Raw genomic sequence first — 21,896 nt, 5'->3', positions numbered from 1 at the left:
CTTACAGGAAACAGAAAAATATTCAATAGCTCACTTCATTTCCATGCTATATTCCCCATTTCTTTTTCTCAAACAATCTTCCTCTGTCTGTTTCTCCCCCAAAATGGTATATTCTGGCTCACTTTCTTACTCTCTTCTCCAAAGGCTATAAAGAGGTGGAGATCAGTCACTGAAAGTACCAACCAGGCTTATAACCCTTGGGACCTCAACCTACTGCAACAATTGTCTAGACACTGGGAAAAAGATAAGAGCAAGAGTTAATTCCTATTCTTATTCTTACTCATTTCTCTTCCTTAAACTGAATGTTTTGTTTCATTTGACAGATTCAGTTAGGTAATGACAGGCCAACTATTTCCTGGAAATCTTTTGAGGCCTTGTGGGTAGATAAACAAAGCCCCCCAAAAAAGGTTAGTCCTTGCCTCATCAGAAATTGTTTGAGGTTATTCATTAATCATCAGTACAAAAGCATCTTCACGAAAAAAGTATAACTGCAAGCCATGTTACTGTATATACTAATCATAAACTAGAAAAGAGATGACCAAAATATAGTTATGATGAAAAAGAACTATATTCATTTATTTAAAAAAAGGAAATACTACTAAATCCTTTTACAGAAGATCAAAATACAGTAACAACAAAAAGAACTATATTTAAATGTAGCTTAAAAAAAATTAAGTAAAAGAATTTAATATTGGGCTCAAAATTTTGTCAGAATAGAAAATGACCATGGTCAAGTATCCAAGTACAGCAATATAATATAAAAGTGAAAGTGGGGAGGGGGAGTGAAAGTGATTACTCAACTTGATCGAACTCCTAAATTATAAATGACCTATACAAAATGAATCAGAAAGGGGGAAACAACTAGATCCAGTCCCTATCTCTACCCTTAGTCCCCAAAGAAACAACTGTTCACTGCTTTCCAATTCAGGACAAATAATAATGAACTCAAAGCAGCATTTGTTTTCTCATAAACATTACATAATTTAAGATTGAGACAAAAGGTACTTCTGGTTATAGATGGTGAAATCAGCAAACCCTCTCCCTTAAAAGCAACTATAAACCTGAAAATTTTTGACAGAGAGTCATTTTCACAACCAAAGACATAAAACCATCTGAGAAGCATTTATGTGTGAAACCTGCTGAATCTCAGGTGAGAACAGTGGGGATCTGTGGGGTTCTGCTCTAGGGCTCCCCAACCACCCAGCTCCATCGGTGTTTACCCTGTGAGAACAGGAAGCTGCTAAGATGGAAGAGGATTCATTCAGGACACAAATACTAACTTAAAAGTAGATCACAGACATAAATCTATGCTGAAAGTCAGAAGCAGAAGAAAATGGAGGGAAAAAAACTGTGACTTTGGGTTGGGCAGTGTCAGACGTGTCATCAAATGCACAAAAAGAAAAAAACTGTCAACTGTGAACAGTTGACTACATATTCAAAAAATAAAAATACTTGTGCTTCAGAAGTCACCATTAAGAAAACAAGAAGATAATCCACAAAATGATGAGAAAAAAATATTTGCAAACCATACATCTGATAAAGAGCTTAAAAAACTTCATATAAATCAATAAAAAGACAATTCAATTTAAAAATCAAACAAAATTTGAATAAACATCTCACTAAATAAAACATGAATATTTAATAAGCATATAAAAATATGCCAAATATATTATTAAAACTATGACACACTGCTATACACCTACTAGTATGGATAAACTCAAAATGACAGATAATATCAAGAGTTGACCAAAATGTAGAGAAAACAGAATCCTTCTGTATCACTGGTAAGAATATAAAATGATAAATCACACTGGGAAACAGTCTGGTAGTTTCTTTAAAAGTTAAACACACACTTACCATACAAAGCAGCAATTCTACTCCTAGGAGCCTACTCAAAAACAAATGACATACATCCAAATAAAGAGATGTTTGTGAATAGGATTGAACCCAGGTCTCCCGCACTGCAGGCAGATTCTTTACCAGCTAAGTCACAAGGAAAGCCCAAGAATACTGGAGTGGGTAACCTATCCCTTCTCCAGGGGATCTTCCCGACCCAGGAATCAAACTGGGGTCTCCTGCATCACAGGCACAAAACCAACTGAGCTATCAGGAAAGCCCATTATTCGTAATAGACAAAAACAATCCAAATGTCCATCAACTAGAGAATAAACAAACTGTGATATATTCATACAAAAGAATAATGCTTAGCATTTATGACAACTATTGGTACATGCCACATCATGATGAACTTCAGAAACATTATGTTAAGTGAAAGAAGGCAGATACAAAAGCATACATTGTTGTGTTATCCCATTTATATAATGGCTTCCCTGATGACCCAAAGGGCTTCCCTGATGGCTCAGAGGGTAAAGAATCTGCCTGCAATGCAGGAGACACAAGAGATGCTGCTTCGATCCCTGGGTCAGGAAGATTCCCCTGGAGAAGGAAATGGTAACCCACTCCAGTATTCTTGCCTGGAAAACCCCACAGACAGAGGAGCCTGGCGGGCTACAGTCCAAAGGGTTGCAAAGAGTCAGACATGACTGAGCGACTAAGCACAACAATTATATAAAATGTCTAGAAATGACAGAAAAGCAGAAATAGTGGTTGCCCAGGTCTAGGGGCAGGAGCTGGGGTTAATTTTAAATAGGCTCAATAGAACTTTTGAGGTGATTAAAATGTTCTAACATCATTTCGTGGTGATGGCTGCAACAACACTTAAAAAAATAAATAAAAACACCTTAAGGCAAGGCCTCTGTAGTTACCAAGTCCAACCTGCTTTCCATCCAATGCAGGAATCCTTTAAGGTACCCTTGACTTAATCTAAGGAAGAGTACAGAAAATATGAAGAGAGAGAGATGTGTACACACTTAAAAGGATAAAGCGTAAAGCTAAAAAATAAAATATGTTACCCTCTTGAGATGGGGAGACTGAACAAAGAGAAATGACCTAGGATAGCACTAGTCCACGGGGGAGCCTGGTGGGCTGCCGTCTATGGGGTCGCACAGCGTTGGACACGACTGAAGCGACTTAGCAGCAGCAGCAGCAGCATTCTGGGTTTAAACTGTTTTGTAACTTTTAACTTGCAAATCATGTAAATATTTTACATAATTATATAAATTTAAAGGAAACGCCTACAAGTCAAAAGCAAAACAAGTAACTGTAATTTATCAAATTGATGGTATAACCATTTCAGTTAACGATTTCAAATATTAAACTTTAAAACAGAAAATTGACTCTAGTCCTTATATTCTTGTTTTGTTTTCAGAAATTATATTTGTTGCTGGTAGTGTTGATAGTTACCATAAAGTGATGGTGTCTAATTGTGAGGTAAAGTAAATGCTGACATTCTTGAAAATCCTGATTTTTTTAGTAAGAAGAAGGAAAATGTTGTAAGATATGAAAGTTAAAATTAAAAATTTGGTAGTCCTGAATTTCAATTGGATTTATCAATATGAACTTAAGTTTTTGTCTCAGACATACATATTTCCTAGCACTATACACTTTTCCATGAAAAGGCATGGAAACAGGAACCAACCACAGCAGCAATGAACTCAGTTAATAATGCTAAAAAACAATTTCCTGTTCAAAGGGATCAGGGCAAATGGTGGATTCTACATCTGTGACATAACTTAAGAGATAAATTTTGATTATCTTACGCTAGAAATTTCACAAGGAAACTATGAACGATCAGGATAATGTTTAAAAAGACTCAGGAGCAAACCTGAAGAGACTTTCAGTGACCAAAGACGAGAAAATCTGAGCATGCATAAATGCAATGGAATATAAAAGCACACCTAAAAAAGGTCAAATCTCTGAAGTTCATTTTTTTAAAAAGGGAGAAAATCAGCTTCAGGATGCTAGTGAACCTGCTCATTAAGTTTGGAAACTGGTAAATCAAGAGGAAGAGCTTCCCCAGCGGCTCCGCAATACAAGAATCCGCCTGCAATACAGGAGACTCAGGTTCGATCCCTGAGTCGGGAAGATCCTCTAGAGAAGGGGACTAAACAACAGCAACAACAAAGACAAGAAGCAAGTGTTTATTCTGACTTACCTATATATGAGCTAAACCACTAAATAACCAAATCATAGATGAGAAGTTTCACTTTATAGGAATAATATAACTAATGAAGAATGACATAATTTGAGTATCATTTTAAGGGCTCCCCTGGTGGGTCAGAGGTAAAGAATCCACCTGCTAATGCAGGAGATGCAGGTTCAATCCCTGGGTTGGAATGATCCCCTGGAGAAGGAAATGGCAACCCACTTCAGTATTCCTGCCTGAAAAATCCCATGGACAGAGAAGCCTGCAGGCTACAGTCTATGAGGTCACAAGAGTCGGACACAACTTAGCAACTCAACAATGATTTGCAGATTATACAAGCTAAGTGAAAAGTAAGGATTATCTCTTGCCCTCATTCCATCACTGATTTTCTTTTCACCAGTCATGTTAATCATGAGCTACCCAGCACCTTTAAAGGACTTATCCCCTACACATTTGTGTTCTTTGATGAGGTTTTAGACTATGCCTAATCCTGAGAACTGAAAACAGGCTAGAAAACACAAAAACTATCATTTATAAATTCATAATTCTACCACCACTGAGTTCTTAAGAACTTCCGCCATGTAGACACATATTACCTATTGGATTGCCCAACCATTCCTCAACTAAGATATTTGAAATTTTAATCTACTATTGAAGATGCCTATCGGCAAACCTGTTTCATGCACTCAGTTAAGTATCCTAATACTGAAAAGCTTCCCAGAGGGTTCTCTTTACCCTTCACGAGGAAGGCAGCTCCAATGATACAAGGAAGGAAGAAAAAGTTCAAGGGCTTCCTAGAACCAAATGTTAACCATATAATTACTATATGTCCCTAAGGAAACTCCTGCCTACAAAATTAAGAAATATCAAAGAACACTTTTTAAATGGTAAAAATACATCTGGCCCTAGAAAGTAAAATGGAGGGGCAATTTGCATCAAGAGGAAGTGTGTCACTTACTGGTAGACCGTACCATAAAAACTGGGAAGTATTTGGGAAGAGGTTTAACTTGCTTAGCTTATATCCAGTTTCAAACTCATGCACAAAAAGACCTGCTCAAAAATACACATCTTCAGACCTTAAAAATTGGTAGTTCATGACAAAAGGTTTTTCTCACTGCACTGACTTGAATTCTTAATCAGGAATATATCATAGGAATTACCTTCCTTTACATAATGCAAGTTGTCCTGTAACTAAATGAATTTGATATAATGTGCCTTAATACTAAATGATGCTATACTGACCCTAATAAAGATTAAATTTCATTTTTACTCCTCACGGTAATGAAAGTAACTAATTCCTTTTTTACTCTCCCTCTCCTTAACTTTTCCCATCCCCAAGTAAGATACTTGTAATCTGAGACTTAAGATTTAGTTTTAGATTACCATAATAGTCCTGGGAATTTCTGAGAATACATAACTGTTGGCAAGTAATTTACTAAGATATTCAATACCAGAATTTTTTAATGCTTTTAAATTTGTGAAACTGTTATTATAGTAGTTCCAAAGGCAGACAGTAGTAAAATTAGCCTTCAAATACCTACCACACAGATTCAGTAATTATCTAGATTATGCCACATTTGGCTCATCTACATCTTTTGATCTTTAAGTATTTCAAGGCAAATTCCAGCAAGTCTCATCTCTATGTATCAGTATAAATCAGTACAAAGTACATTTCCGTAAGTAATCAGAATGTTATTACCACACCTAACAAAATTAATTATTTAAATAAATGTAATAAAAAAATGTAAACCAAATTTAGGTTTGACTTAAGGGAAAACATTTTAAAAACCTAGAAGAGGGCTTTAATTCTGGCATTAAAAAAATTTTTCAGAAGTTGTATTTTCTCAGTAAAAATATTTATGGCTTTTGGAGTAGTCATAAAATGTTCCTTTTATTAAACAGATTTAACATAGATCATTCAAATCACTACTTTTGCAGTATTAATATACCAAAGCTAAGATCTGTTGCCATGCCCTACCTCTACCAAAAACCACTGCCAGCATCAAGAATAACAAAGCAGCCTAAGTTTGAGGAAAAGGCCTACAGCACCAAAATAAATAGGCAAACTATACAACTAGGTCTCAAATCAGCTTGCCCCTTTCTCTGTACAAGGAATAGGCACAACTCCTTAGTATAAGCAAGCAAGGATATGATCAGTCTTGGCAAACTCTTCTGAATTCATAAGTGATACCAAGTTTGAACAAAGCCAGTGGTAATTAATTCAACTTCAGAATACCACTGGTAAAAGTGTACCATACTATAAAAGTTACTTTCCTTTTTGTTCCACACCAAAACATGTTCTGATAATGAATTTTTTTTTCTGGTAGCTCAGATGGTAAAGAATCTGCCTGCAATGTCGGGTTCAATCTCTGGGTCGGGAAGATCCTCTGGAAAGGGAACGGCAACCCACTCCAGTATTCTTGCCTGGAGAATTCTACAAACAGAGGAGCCTGGCAGGCTACAGTCCATGGGGTCACAAAGAGTTGGACACAACTGAACAACTAACACACACACACACACACAAATTAATAATATTTTTCCATCCTTTCATTACATTATTATGTGACTCAACATTTACCTGAATATTTCTCATAAACATGAAAAACCGATAGATGTTAAATCCTTCAAAGTTGACAAATCTGTTACAAATCAAAATAAGTTTTTAAAGTTCATCAGTATTGGAAATCAAGTTCCTAGACATTCAAACTCTTGGGTGAGACGTTAGAGAGTGGAAAGTTTATCAGGCAAGGAAGGATGGGGCAGAAGAACAAATTAGGCCGGGATCTATCACAGCAAAGGCCTCAGACCAACCCCACAGCTCTCAAGCTGAGATGGCTCTTCAAGGTTGTCCTGGCAAGAGAGCCAGGTCTTTAATGGACTAGTCTTTGGATGCAAGATACTCCAAGGAAGGGAATGTAAGTGTGGGTTAGTGTCTCTCTTCAGCCAGCAGCAATTCCCAGAGAGGTCTGACAACTCCAGTAACACTCCCAGTAACTAAGAAAATGAAATCCTTCAGTTCTAAAGTGGGGATCTGGGTAGTGTATACATGACAACCACTATGATTAGTCATTTTAGCTGTCCCAATCTGATGAATTTTGAGTTAAAAAAAAAAAAGGTGTATGATTTCTGCCTTTAAAAATGACTAGCTAGGGACAGGGGAGCCTGGTGGGCTGCCATCTATGGGGTCGTACAGAGTCAGACACGACTGAAGCAACTTAGCAGCAGCAGCCCATTTCTTAAAGTTATAAAGTGACTAAATATCTAAGATCTAACTCCAAAATTTCATGATGCTAAGATTCTACAGCAAGATCTATAGTATACCAGAAGTTCTACATTTGAATATCACTGTTGAAAGGATAGGGATATTAGAGTCCTGTTTTGTATAATGAAATTTTCTATAAAAGTTTCAAAATAAAACTCAATGAAAGCTTCCATATTTTCACTTGCCCCAATTTTTTCATGATTTAAAATTTACCAGCTTTACATACTTAAATATTCTCCCTCTCTCCCCACTGCCCATCCTACCCACACCCACTCCAAACAACATACTGCCTTAGTTGGACCCTCATCATTTCTCATCCTGAATACTGTAAGGGTTCTCTATAGCATATCTTCCTGACTTAACTTCACCTGCTTCCATCAGTCCATTTTCCATACTACTAGCAAGTGATGTTTCTAAAACATAAATCTGATGATCTTTCTTCTTTACAAAATACTTCACAAAGGAACAACTAAAAACACCTTCAAGCAACCTTTAAAACCCAAAGTCTTTGGAATGACATATGGCCTTTCAGAATCTAGCCCCTACTCACCTTATTCCCAAAAATTTTGTACCATTAAGCTTTCTCCACAAACTCCATACTCTATCCTCTCCTGGCCATTTCAAAACAAGCAATGCTTGCTTACTCATTCCTCTGTGATTTGCTCTTCCTATAAAGACCTTCTTCATTCCTTGCATGGTAAACTGTTTACTCTTTAAGAAATGACTTGACTATGACCTCCAAGAGGAACCTTTCCTTAATTGCTGCCCCTCAGTTTGTTCAAAAAGGAGTCTGCACATCCTATTATAGCACTTATCACATTATACTGTCAACATTCACTGCTGCTGCTAAGTCACTTCAGTCGTGTCCGACTCTGTGCGATCCCGCTCCGCCATCCCTGGGATTCCCCAGGCAAGAACACTGGAGTGGGTGGCCATTTCCCTCTCCAGTGCATGAAAGTGAAAAGTGAAAGTGAAGCTGCTCAGTCGTGTCCGACTCTTAGCGACCCCGTGGACTGCAGCCTACCAGGCTCCTCCGTCCATGGGATTTTCCAGGCAAGAGTACTAGAGTGGGTTGCCATTGCCTTCTCCACTTACTCAAGGCCAGAAACTTAATTTATCTCTGTGTCTTTAAGCCAGTGTTGGCACATAAGCCAGCACCTAATAAATGTTCAATGAATCATAAAAAGCACATTAGAGTTGGGAATGACCTTGGAAATCAACTTGTTCCACAGTCTCATTTTAACCAAGATGGACTTCCATACAATTACATAGCTAGTTACAAAGAGAAACAGAAGCTTAGTCTATTGATTCCCAATCTTAGTATTCTTTCTACTTAACAGGTAGCCATCCATACATCTGCTATTAAGTCCACGGCATCCACCCAGACAATTTTTGTTTTCACTTATCAAAAACAGTAATTACTGAAATTAGGCATAGCAGAATCAACAACCACAAGATATAAAACCTTTTGAGGGAATGAGATACAAGACAGGAATGCGTACTGGCAGTAAGGAACAGTGAATGAGGCAGGAAGAGTGAAACAAAGGGGAAAATGGATGACCAATAATAGTTTCGTGAAGGTGAGGAAATCTTTACTGCATAGAAACTGGAGCTACAAGAGTCCTGCCTGGATTCTCTTATACACCAAGCTCTATTTTTAAAGTTAATCTTAAATATTTTAAGTGAACATACATGATAATATAAAGCATTGTATTATCTCCTCTGTGAAGACAGCCCAACAAAAAAACCCCAGACTACACATCAGTCTATGCATTTACAGCATGAGAAATCTTAATTAAAGACTATGTGTATATATATTAAATGTTCTATGTACATAACACTAAGTATATAAAATAAGTAAATATGTACATATTAAACTCTTATGATTAGGATGAGCTGGTTTTTATAAGCAATGTCACTTTTGAACATATTATAATTCATCTATAAAAGTAAAGCTAGTAGTAGCATTAAATTGATGCTAATGAACCCCAGTATATACAAACACCCTATTCTTCCTGTGATGTGAGAATAACTATGCTGACTTTGAGTTATATCCATTCAGCCTAGATTCAACCTCCAACAGCAGTACCAAGGCACATATAAAGACTGGGAGAGTTCTCAGCCTTGGCATCATCCTGAGAAACCTCCACACCGTGCAAGTTAAGTGGAGGAAGAAGAAATGTGCAGGCTAAAGCGCAAAAGATGAGGCAGAGGCCAAGTGAACTTGTACACCCACAGAAGCCAAAAACAAGGGAAACAATGGGCCAAGGACACTCATATAAACTGTTGGACTGCATGCCTAACTATCTAGAACGTGTCTCAATTTATCTGGAACACTATGGCCATTCTAATCACCTAGACCACCTTTCAGAGACCCACCTTGCTCATAACAAAGCAGTCCCTTTGGGTCCTTTGCCCTGGACCTGAGATATTCTGGACTACTTCTGTACTCAGTTGTGGCTAAATGTAACTTGTATAAAATACATCATCTCTTTTACTGTCTTAGCTGAAGAGGAAAAAAAAAAAAGACTGGGAAAATATACTTCTCCTACTGATGTCAATAACCTTTCCATAATCAATCAAAGGTCAATAATCTTTGCATAATTCAACCTACTGATCTAAGTATCCCCATTCTTCACCTCTTCCAAATGAAGAATTAATTGTTTAGGCTATCTTCAATTAAAAAAACATTCCTCTTTCTTTAATCACTTAAGCAGTAACTTCTAAGGCCCAGCTCTGTGCCAAGCACTGTGCATTTAATAAATACTTGGATCTTTCTACATCACTGAATTACAGCACCAAAATTACACCCCAAAATTAAGGACGTAAAGTATGTTTTGAAACAACATTAAGAGATCTCCTAGATACATAAACACATGGGAATAATAATCTGGATTCAACTAAGAACAAAAATTACAATACCATAAAAAGATCCTATGTATCACTTAGCAAATGGGGATAGATGAATTAATTTTTAGACAATTTAAACTGTTCTTTTTAAAACTTGTTACTAGTCTTATAACACTGTGCCCAATATACCTTTTTCAAACATATGTTGAAGTCTAAACCTCTTCAAATCTTTTCATTAGGCAAAATTCATGAGTGCTACTATGAAGAATAATAAGCACAAATCAAAGGGAAATGAATGAGATTAGAGAACCCTCTTATGACAGCTCCATCTTCCTCTTGGCAGAGCTTGCTTATACAGGTCTGTTTTTCTTCTTTAAATTTTTGATTAAGCAGCGCTTAAAACATGTTCCTTTAAAGTTTTGCATAAATTTTAGTCGTAAACTAAAAAGCAAATTAAAAAAAAAAAGCAAATACATGCCTCAAAAAGTCAACAAATCCAAACAAATTAAAATTTCAAGGAAATTATTAGTTGTTTAATTAAATATTCAAGCAGCTATGCCCCAAACCATCATTATAGCCCCTGATCGTCTAGATTTCACAGACCTGTAAACTTTTCTTTAAAATATCTAGCACAAATATCCATAATTTCATAGTATGATAGAAAAGGTGCATTTTAAAATCAGAGAGTATGATGATAGATATGCATCAATCACTAAAAATGGTGACACAGATGTATTTTGACTGCTTGATCAAGTAATTATTTTAAAGTTCATTTACATCACTTTAAATAAGCACGACTTTACTGACAGACCAGTGACAGCTAATTATGTACACCAGGGGAGTGGCGGTGGGGGGAGGGTGATTTAAAAAAAAAAAAAAGACACAAAGTCTGCATTTCCAGTTTTGGAAAAAGGATTACAACTAGTCTGCTGTGTAATAAAAAATGCAAATCAACTGTTAAATACTGCAATTTTAAAAGTATGAATGTTACTCAAGCCAACCTGTTTACTGAACATCTGAATAATTAAACTTCAGAGCTTCTTTACCTTTTATGTCTTTAGTCAATGTAAAACTATGAAAAATATTTCCTGATACTCTTGGTGATGTCAGTAGTTGATACAAGGTAAGTAGGCTTCACCAGTCAACTACCATTATAAACTAAAAGACCAAACACCATAAATTATTAAATGGATGATATATAAACCACAGCATAGTCATAAACTCAAGTCATACCTCATTTCATATTCTAGTAAGATATTAAAAGAATGCCAGACACCATTTATCTTATAATTATGTAGAAGAGACTTTTATAGAGTGTTTTGTGGTTACAGAGTACTTTTGTAATATTCTGTTATTTTCATATTTTAGCAAAGCCATGATGATCTCTCATTAAATTACTAGCAGTAAGATAAAGCAGGCTAGTCAGGCACAATTGATTCATCGCTGAACAACCAAACATTAACTGAATAAATCAATATAAAGCTAGATCCAAATTTCCCAAACTGGTGTTTCATTATACCAGAATGCAGTAATAGGTTTGCTTTAATATCCTCCTGGAAAGGCATCCCAAAATCTACAATAGTATCTTAAAACTGAAAACTGTCAAGAAACTTGCTCATTTAATATTGTTGTTTAGTCGCTTAGTTGTGTCCAATTCTTTATGACCCCATGGACTGTAGCCTGCCAAGCTCCTCTTGGAAATCCATGGGATTTCCCTGGCAAGAATACTGGAGTGGGTTGCTACTTCCTTCTCTAAGAAATGGATCTTCCCAACCCAGGAATCAAACCCACATCTTCTGCGTCTACTGCATTGGCAGGTGGATTCTTTACCACTGAGCCACCAGGGAAGCCCTTGCTTAATTCCATATTACTTAATTTATTGGCACATACATATTTTTTAAAGTACACCTATAAAACCTCACATAAGGAGAATTCAAAGACAGCAGTACTCTTATTCAGAGATTAGTATTAGAATTATGTAGATGGCCTTCTCCAGATTGACTCAAGACTGCCCAGGAATATGTATTTTGAATAAGCTTCCTAACAAATTCTGATCGACAACCAGGATTAAAGATACTTTACCTTTTTTGCCTTGATGCCATCTTTCAACCTGGACAATTTTCTAATCAGTTAAGAAATGTGATTAAATGGTTTCAAAAAAGAAAATTTTTAAATCAGAGTATTATCAAAAATTATGAGTTAATTTTAATAAAACATACAAATTTTGACTTCCCATTAACAAGGACTACATCTTGCATTATTTAAATTATGTAATAAAATGCATTTTGGCAATGTATCTTTTTTATTTTTGGCCCATACCACACAACATGTGGGTTCTTAGTTCCGCAACCTGCACCCTGCAGTGGAAGCCCAATAGAAGCACAGCGTCCTAACCACTGGGATGCCAGGGACATCCCCCCAATATTTATTTTTAAATGACTTGTTTGTAGACTTACAAATGTTAAAAACATAGGCTAAAATTTAACACATTATACAAGGACAAAACTGTAAATGTGACTTGGAATTTGGAATTCATCTTTCACTAGAAAAACTTTTAGTGTTCTGTTACTAAATGATGAAGTGTTTGGTATTTACAAACACTTCAAGTAGCACAGCAAGCATAGTCTTTATTCTCTAAAAATAAAAGGCCAAATATATATATATCCTGGAGTAGGAAATGGCAATCCACTCCAGTATTCTCGCCTGGAGGATCCCATGGACAGAGGAGCCTGTCTTGATTGGCTACAGTCCATGGGGTTGCAAAGAGTCAGACACAACTAAAGCGACTGAGAATATATACACGTATATATCACTATTTTTTCTTGCTAATATTTCTTTTTGGATAATTACCTATACTCTGTTAATAGACAGGATATTAACAGAACACAGACAATTTACAGAGAGGGGCAATAATAATCATGAGCCAGATACTTAAAATCATCAGTGTTTTTGTGTTCCTTGTTAACTAGTATTTCAGTAGCAACTTAATTTTCTTAATGTTTCTTGTCCCTAACCAATGGACCATTGAGTGGATATACAAAGAACTAAAAAAACTAAAACAATATTACTAAGAATTAAAAAAACATTAACACATGACTAAGTTAGTAGAATATCCAACATCTGCTGGATCATCGAAAAAGCAAGAGACTTCCAGAAAAATATCTACTGCTGCTTTATTGATGATGCCAAAGCCTTTGATTGTGTGGAGCACAACAAACTCTGGAAAATTCTTAAAGCGATGGGAATACCAAACCACCTGACCTGCCTCTTGAGAAATCTGTATGCAGGTCAGGAAGCAAAAGTTAGAACTGGACATGGAACAGACTGGTTCCAAATAGGGAGAAAGAGTGCGTCAAAGCTGTATATTGTCATCCTGCTTATTTAACTTATATGCAGAATACATCATGAGAAATGCTGGGCTGGATGAAGCACAAGCTGGAATAAAGATTGCTAGGAGAAATATCAATAACCTCAGATAGGCAGATGACACCACCCTTATGGCAGAAAGCGAAGAACTAAAGAGCCTCTTGATGAAAGTGAAAGTGGAGAGTGAAAAAGTTGGCTTAAAACTCACAGTCAGAAAACTAAGATCATGGCATCTGGTCCCATCCCTTCATGGTAAACAGATGGGGAAACAGTGAAAACAGTGACAGACTTTATTTTCTTGGGCTCCAAAATCACTGCAGATACTGACTGCAGCCATGAAATTAAAAGATGCTTGCTCCTGGGATGAAAAGTAATGACCAACCTAGACAGCAATATTAAAAAGCAGAGACATTACTTTGCCAACAAAGATCCATCTAGTCAAAGCTATGGTTTTTCCAGTAGTCATGTACAGATGTAAGAGCTGGACTAAAAAGAAAGCTGAGCACCAAAGAATTGATGCTTTTGAACTGTGATGTTGGAGAAGACGCTTGAGAGTCCCTTGGACAGCAAGGAGATCCAACCAGTCCATCCTAAAGGAAATCAGTCCTGAATATTCATTGGAAGGACTGACGCTGAAGCTCAAACTCCAATACTTTGGCCACCTCATGTGAAGAACTGACTCACTGGAAAAGACTCTGATGCTGGGAAAGACTGAAGACAGGAGGAGGAGAAGGGGATAACAGAGGATGAGATGGCTGGATGGCATCACCGACTCAAAGGACATGAGTTTGAGTCAACTCCAGGAGTTGGTGATGGACAGGGAGGCCTGGCGTGCTGCAGTCCATGGGGTCACAGAGAGCCAGACATGACCAAGCAACTAAACTGAACTGAAGTAACAGAACCATATAAAACCCTCACAACAGAATGATTTGGCAAAATTATTCACTAGTATGGCACACGATTTGGTCCAGTAGTCATTTGACATCTCAAACTGCTTCATTTTAAAGGAAGAAAAAAAGTTATTTTCCTTTTTCTTAAATAATGGAAACCTTTTACTACATGAGGTCTGCCCAGGTGGCTCAGTGGTAAAGAATCAGCCTGCCAATCAGGAGACCTGGGTTCGATCCCTGGGTTGGGAAGATACCCTGGAGAGGGGATTGGCTAGCCACTCCAGCATTTTAGCCTGGAGAATTCCATGGACTATATAGTCCATGGGATTGCAAAGAGTCAGACACAACTGAGCAACTTTCACTTCGCTTCACTTCACTACATGAATACTGTGAAACACCTGCTTGAATCCAATTCATTGATTTGGGAAAGTTGTTTTTTTTAAGTTTATAGTGGTGAGCTCCAGTGATCTGTTCATAATGTTTTAAGGGCTCAATGTTTTAAAAATCAAAACTTAAGATGAAAACATTGAAGGCATCTTTCAATGCTCCCACAGCTTTCAGGAATAAACCTAAGTTCGTTAGTTGTGTTAGCACTGTCCAGTAAAACTTTATTATTTTAAGGTTATTTTTTTTCCTTCTATTTCTTGGCCACCAACAATATGCAGCATCTTAGTTCCCCAACCAGAGACTGAACCTGTGCTCCCTGCAGTGGAAGTGCAGTGTCTTAACCACTGGACCACCAAAGAAGTCCCAGTAGAACTGTTTTATGCATAATGATGGAAATATTTTACATATGCAATAAGGTAGTTGTTACCTACATGTGGCTACCAAGCACCTAAGATATAGCTAAGTATAACTAAAGAACTGTATTTAATCTGATTCTGCTTCCAGACAAATTGGAATAATCAGACTTACTCTCCTAACTGAAACAGAAACTGGACAAAACAATGGTTTTCATATATATTGTCCAATGGGTTCCACAGATCCCTGGATGGAGTAACAAACAACTTAAGCTGTCCCAGCTTACTGTCTAGAAATAATGTTCAGGCCACAGCACAAGGAGAGAGAACCAAGACAAGGCCCAGGGGTGTCCCTGGGCTGAGAAGACAGAACTGGGTGCTAAGGCAGCTAGATGCCTCAGGGCAGAGCACACCAGAGATTAGAGTGCTGAACAGTGAAAGAATGCAGATTCATACATGGCCCTTTTCAAATCTTCAGCTGAGTAAAAAATTATTAGCACGTGTGTATGAGGAAATCACCCCAGGATGGAGAGAAAACCTCCAGAAAGGAGCAAAAAGAACAATACCTGTAACTCCAAAGCAGCAGAACAATTCTTATTCCCACCACCTTGTGTGAGAAACCACATAATTCACGAGGCATCAGAGTAGTTAAAAAGGTTCTTGCCTCAGTAGTGCAGAAAATCAGCCCCAAAGGCTGCTTTGGTTATCCCTTAATTAAAAAAAGAAAAAAACAAGCTTCAAAAGGATCAAGGGTCAGACTATCTGCCAAGTAACTTAACCTCATTCTCAAGAACAAAGCTCAAGAATAGGAGAAAAACACCCACCCACAAGGTAAAATTTTACCAACAAGGTACAATTCACAGTATCTAGCATCTAATCAAAATTAACCAGGTACGGACTTGCCTGGTAGTCCTGTAGTTAAAGATTCCATCCACACTTCCATAGGAAGAGGCACAAGGTTCAATCTCTGATAGAGGAACTAAGATCCCACATCCTGCATCCATGGTATGGCCAAAAATACATTTTTAAAAAAATTAACTAGGTATGCAAAAAAGGCAGAAAAATATGACCCATGCAGAGTAGAAAAACCAAACAGCAACATAACTAAAAATGATAGATGACAGGATTAGACCAGAACATTAAAAATCAACTTGATGTTGATCAACTATGTTCTATGACTATTACATTATATATCTTATCTATATTCCAGATGTTCAGAATTATTTTATGTACCTAAAAACAGAACTTCAAAATACACAAAGCAAGAACTGACAGAAACTCCAAAGAGAAACTGCTAAATCCATAATCACAGCTAGAGATAACATCTCTCAAAAATTTACAACACAGAAAATCAGTAATGACAGAGAAGATCTAAACACACCATCAACCAACTTATGAAAATACTTTAGTTGACCATAAACATCATAAACCAATAACTATCCCAAACGCCAAACAAGATAAAGCAACAGTGATTCTTATCCAGATATGGTTTCACAAAATAATTCAAGATCTCAACATTAGAATTCTACACTTCAAAACAGATAGGGCTATTTTGCAGAGTAAAATTTAGCTCCCTACCCCAGAGGTATTCAGGAAAAGGCTTGGACGAATTTTCAAGAATATTACAGGAAGGATTATTTGATGTGAAGAAAATGGCTTTACAATTTATCTTCCTGTCTAAAGCTTTATAAATTCTCATTAGGAAGAATAACCTTCCATGTAAAATCTATGTAAAAATTGAACTGGCAAGCTCAATGACATCATTAAAAGATCTCTGAGACACTCAGACATTCTGGTGGAAAGAATATGCCAGTCATATCTTATGTCGTATCTTGAAAAAGCTGACTCATAAGCTGGGCAACCAACTAATTAACTGTGGAGGGGATTCAGAAATCCATCACAAGGATACCTGAATTGGAATGCTCCCTTCTAATTTTATAATCCCATATTATATATGGACAGAGTCCCAAATTTCACAACAGGAGTGTATGCCATGCTCTGTAGCTCAGTCATGTCTGACTCTTTGCAACCCCATGGACTGTAGCCTGCCAGACTCCTCTGTCCATGGAATTTTCCAGGCAAAAATACTGGAGTGGGTTGCATTTCCTATGACAGGGATCTTCTGACCCAGGATTAAACCCACATCTTCTGCATTGGCAGGCAGATTCTTTACCACTGTGCCACCTGGGAGAAAAGGAGACAGAGATTTAAACTTCAATGTGGTCTTGTCTGGTGGTCCAGTGGTTAGTTAAGAATTTGCCTTCCAAGGCAGGGAACATGGGTTCGATCCCTGGCTGAGGAACTAAGATCCAACATACAGTGGGGTAAGCCCACATGCCAAAACTACTGAGTTCACACCTCTACAACCCAAGAGAAGCCACGGATATGAGAAGCAAGAGTAGCCCCTGCTTGCTGCAACTAGAAAAAAGCCCTTGCAACAATGAAGAACAAGCTCAGCCAGAAATATAATTACTTTTTTAAAGGGCAAATGCTAATTAATAGACAAACTAAAGTTAACATACACAAAATATGCAGGCTATAAAACTAGATAAAAATAGCTTGACAAAGCCAGATGTTTCTGAGCAGAAAGGCAATGAACAAGAAAAACTCTGCTAAAATATTATGGAGTCAGAACAGGGAAAAGATGAAAATGGCCAGGCATACAGTAATTAAAATGAAGAAAATTATCTGAATTAATTTCCTGACATGGAAACAACAAAAAATAATGTTTAAAAGAGACAAGACAATAACATAAACTAAATGGATAGGAAGAAAACTCAAAGGTGAGGGACACAGAGAGAAATACAAATTAGAATAAGGATTCTGAAACACTATCTTTTAAAATAAAAGATAAAATTTAATCAGAACTCACAAAAACAAATCAAATTATAGATTAAAATAGCCAGGTGGACTCCAAGAGAAGATAATACAATAAAGCATTAACCAATTAATGATGGTATACTATCAATGTAATGAAAACAAGGACTGTAAAAAAAGGACTGAATGTTCAAATTAATTTGAGAGAATGAAAACCACAATCCCAGGAGTCAAAAGCTATATTGTTTGTTTTACTATACCAAAAAGCATATAAGATCATTTTAAAATCAAGGTTTCCAGGAAAGGGCACAAAATTAAAGTGTTTCAATTTTAGCCTTTCCTAAACACATTTCCAATAATATTTCCTCACTAATCCCAACTCCCAGGCATCATCAAATCATTACTGTTTCATCCTTCTTTTCATTCTCCCCAGGCCTACTTGGTCCTAATTCCTATCTTTTGTGTTTTGTTTTTTTTTTTTGCCAGTAAACAACTTAGTCTCTTATTTGCCCAAGGCAGAAGGCAATGGCACCCCACTCCAGTACTCTTGCATGGAAAATCCCATGGACGGAGAAGCCTGGTGGGCTGCAGTCCATGGGGTCCCGAAGAGTCGGACACGACTGAGCAACTTCACTTTCACTTTTCACTTTCATGCTTTGGAGAAGGAAATGGCAACCCACTACAGTGTTCTTGCCTGGAGAATCCCAAGGATGGCAGAGCCTGGTGGGCTGCCGTCTATGGGGTCGCACAGAGTCGGACATGACTGAAAGCAACTTAGCAGCAGCAGCAGGAGCAGCTCTTGCAGGCACTGAGGCCCCAAGACTTCCAGAAGGGATTTGGGGGGGCGGGGAGGAGCCATCTTGCCTCCCAGGTGCTGGCGGCCCCATCCTGCTTCCTGCAGGAGATGGGAGAATAGATGAAGTGTATTGCACTATCAAGTATCTCCTCAATTTTGTGTGTGTGTCAGTCGCCCAGTCTTGTCCAACTGCAATCCCATGGACTGTAGCCCACCAGGATCCTCTGTCCAAGGGATTCTCCAGGCAAGAGTACTGGAGTGGGTTGCCATTTCCTACTCCACTAATTCCTACCTTAACTGAAACCTCTCCCAAGTACCTGACAAGCCAGGTTTTATCTGTAAAATTTAGTACTTTTATAAATTTAATGGGAGGAAATATCTCATTTAGCCCATTCACAGTCAAAATGCCTAGCCAAAAACAAAATATACTACAGTATATATCAAAGAATTAAAATGTTATAACTATAAAGAGGACAAAATTTTCCCTTTGCATTATCTTAGGGTGTTGCCTCTTCACTCCCATCACTATTCAGGCCTCTATAACAAGGATACATATTATCCTTTCTAATTGAATTTCACCTTACTCCAATAATCAATCCTAAATTCCATCCCCAAACTAATCTTTTCTAAAATAAAGTTTTGATCACATCACTCTCCTACTTTAAAAATATTTCTCGAAGGTAATAGGGATTTCCAAATTCTGCTCCTCATATGGGGGAGGGGGGAGAAAATGCAGATTACAAGGCCTTGCCCACAGAGATTTCAATTCAATCAGTCTGATAACCAGGAATCTGTATTTTAACAATCTCTTTCAGTGGGTTTGATTTGGTGACCTATAGAACACACTGTGAAAAAGAACAAGTCATATGGTAAATGTCAAATTCCTTAGCCTGACATCAAGGTTCCCTCCCACAAAAGGCCCCTGAGTTACCACTATGGGTCACAGATGGGCTCCCCTACAAGGACTCATTACAAATAAACTTGATTTTCTGCATCCTAAACAAGCCAAATGTTCTCTCTTAAGTCTTGTTGAAAATGTTCACTTTTCACCATTCCTCTTAGCTCAGCTCAAGCCCCAAATTTCCTAGATCTAACTGCTACTGCTGCTGTTTAGTTACTAAGTCATGTCCCTGGCCCTTGGAGACTCCAAGGACTGTAGCCCGCCAGGCTCCTTTCTCCATGGGATTTCCTAAGCAAGAATAATGAAGTGGGTTGCCATTTCCTTCTCCAGCTGATCTTCCTGACCCAGGGATCTTCCCTGAAGAAGGGAATGGCTACCCACTCCAGTATAACTTGCTGGAGAATTCCATGGACAGAGAAGCCCAAGGCTACAGTCCTTGGGTCGCAAAGAGTCACACACAACTAAGCAACTAACACTTTCACTTTTCTCCAGGGGATCTTCCTGACCCAGGGATGAAACCTGCATCTCCTGCTTGGCAGGTGAATTCTTTACTACTGAGACACTGGGAAACCCTTAGATCCCATTAGACTGAAACAGTTTCTGCTGCTTAATTCTACAGTACCATACTGTTTCTGCTCTGAATTGTTACTACATTTTCAGTAGGTTTTATCTTATGACAAAGGGCTGTGGATCAAAGCTATTCTCACTCAGCATCCACAAAAATGCATAGTGCATCCTTTCCCTAAGGCAATTTTACTGTCCATAAACATAATCCGCCTGCAATGTGGGAGACCTGCTTTCAATCCCTGGGTCAGGAAGATCCCCTGGAGAAGGGAATGGAAACCCACTCCAGTATTCTTGCCTGGAGAATTCCATGGACAGAGGAGCCTGGCAGGTTACAGTCCATGGGGGTCGCAAAGAGTTGGACACAACTGAGAGACTTTGACTTTTCAAACATAACCAAGTAGGAACTAACATTTTAGAAATAATTTTAGAACACTAAAATGGTAAACTGTAAAAAGGAGATTTTTCTTAGGAAAAGAAACCAACAGTTAAATATATCTAAAATAAGAGTATCTGCCAACACATAATACTAAATAATTTTCTTCCTTTGGCTTCCCCGATGGCTCAGTGGTCAAGAATCTGCCTGCAGTGCAGGACATGTGGGTTTGGTCCCTGGGCTGGGAAGATCCCTTGAAGGAGGAAATTGCAACCTGCTTCAGTATTCTTGCCTGAAAAATCCCATGGAGAAAGGAGCCTGGCGGACTACAATCGAAAAAGTTGCAAAGAGTTACATGGGTGACTGGGCAAAGAATTCTTCCCAGATCAGAGGCAAACTTAAGTTCCAAGAAAAAACTGGTAAACCAAATTCTGCTCTAACCCCAATCAGGATTGCCCAAACTTTGACCCAAACAGCTATTCAAAAACAAGTTGGGGGCGAGACGGGTGGGGGGGACAGAACCACTCCATTAATTTCTGAGGTTTTTACATGTGTGACAAAATTAACATATGAGTATTCTATTATAATGCTTGAGACTTGGTATAAGTGACTCTAACACACAATAATTGCTGGTTTACTTATCTGTCTTTCCCATATCACTGAGTAACATATGGTTGGGGCTATGTGTCTTAATTCATCTTTTATTCCAGCACTGAGAACATCACAACTGATTAATAAAGACTTTATAAGCAAAATAAAAATTTTCAAGATTTAAAAAAACAGTGATTCTCCAAAGACGATATACGACTGCAAGTATATGCAAAAATCACCAACCTCCAGAGAAATACAAAGCACAATGAGAGATCATCTCACACCCATCAGAACGGCTACCATTAAAAAAATAATCAAGAACAAAACAGGAAATACAAGTGTTGGCAAAGACATGGAGAAACTAACTGGAAACCCTGTTTTGCCAGCAGAATTGTAAAACGGTACCAACCACTTTGGAAAACAGTATGGAGTTCCTCAAAAAATAAAAACAGAAATATCACACAATTCAGCAATCCTACTTCTGGGTATATATACACCAAAAAGAATTGAAAGCAGTGTCTCAAAGAGTTGTTTACACATCCATGTTCTTAATACTATTCACAACAGTCAAGAGGTAGAAGCAACTCAAACATTCAACAGTGGATGAATGAATAAAGTAAGCATGTGCTATGCATACAAGAGAATTATTATTAAGCCTTAAAAAGCAAAGAAATCCTGGGATTTCCCTGGCTACCCAG

General features: G+C 37.7%; 1 protein-coding gene across 2 annotated transcripts in view; it reads right to left on the bottom strand.

The window, feature by feature from the left end:
- Positions 1–21,896, bottom strand: part of MSL2 (MSL complex subunit 2) — a 33,958-nt gene that overhangs the window by 4,048 nt on the left and 8,014 nt on the right. The window lies entirely within an intron of this gene.

The sequence above is a fragment of the Bos taurus genome, chromosome 1 (genome assembly GCF_002263795.3).
Source record: "Bos taurus isolate L1 Dominette 01449 registration number 42190680 breed Hereford chromosome 1, ARS-UCD2.0, whole genome shotgun sequence".
Taxonomy (NCBI): domain Eukaryota; kingdom Metazoa; phylum Chordata; class Mammalia; order Artiodactyla; family Bovidae; genus Bos; species Bos taurus.
This window is presented reverse-complemented; position numbering and strand designations above follow the sequence as displayed.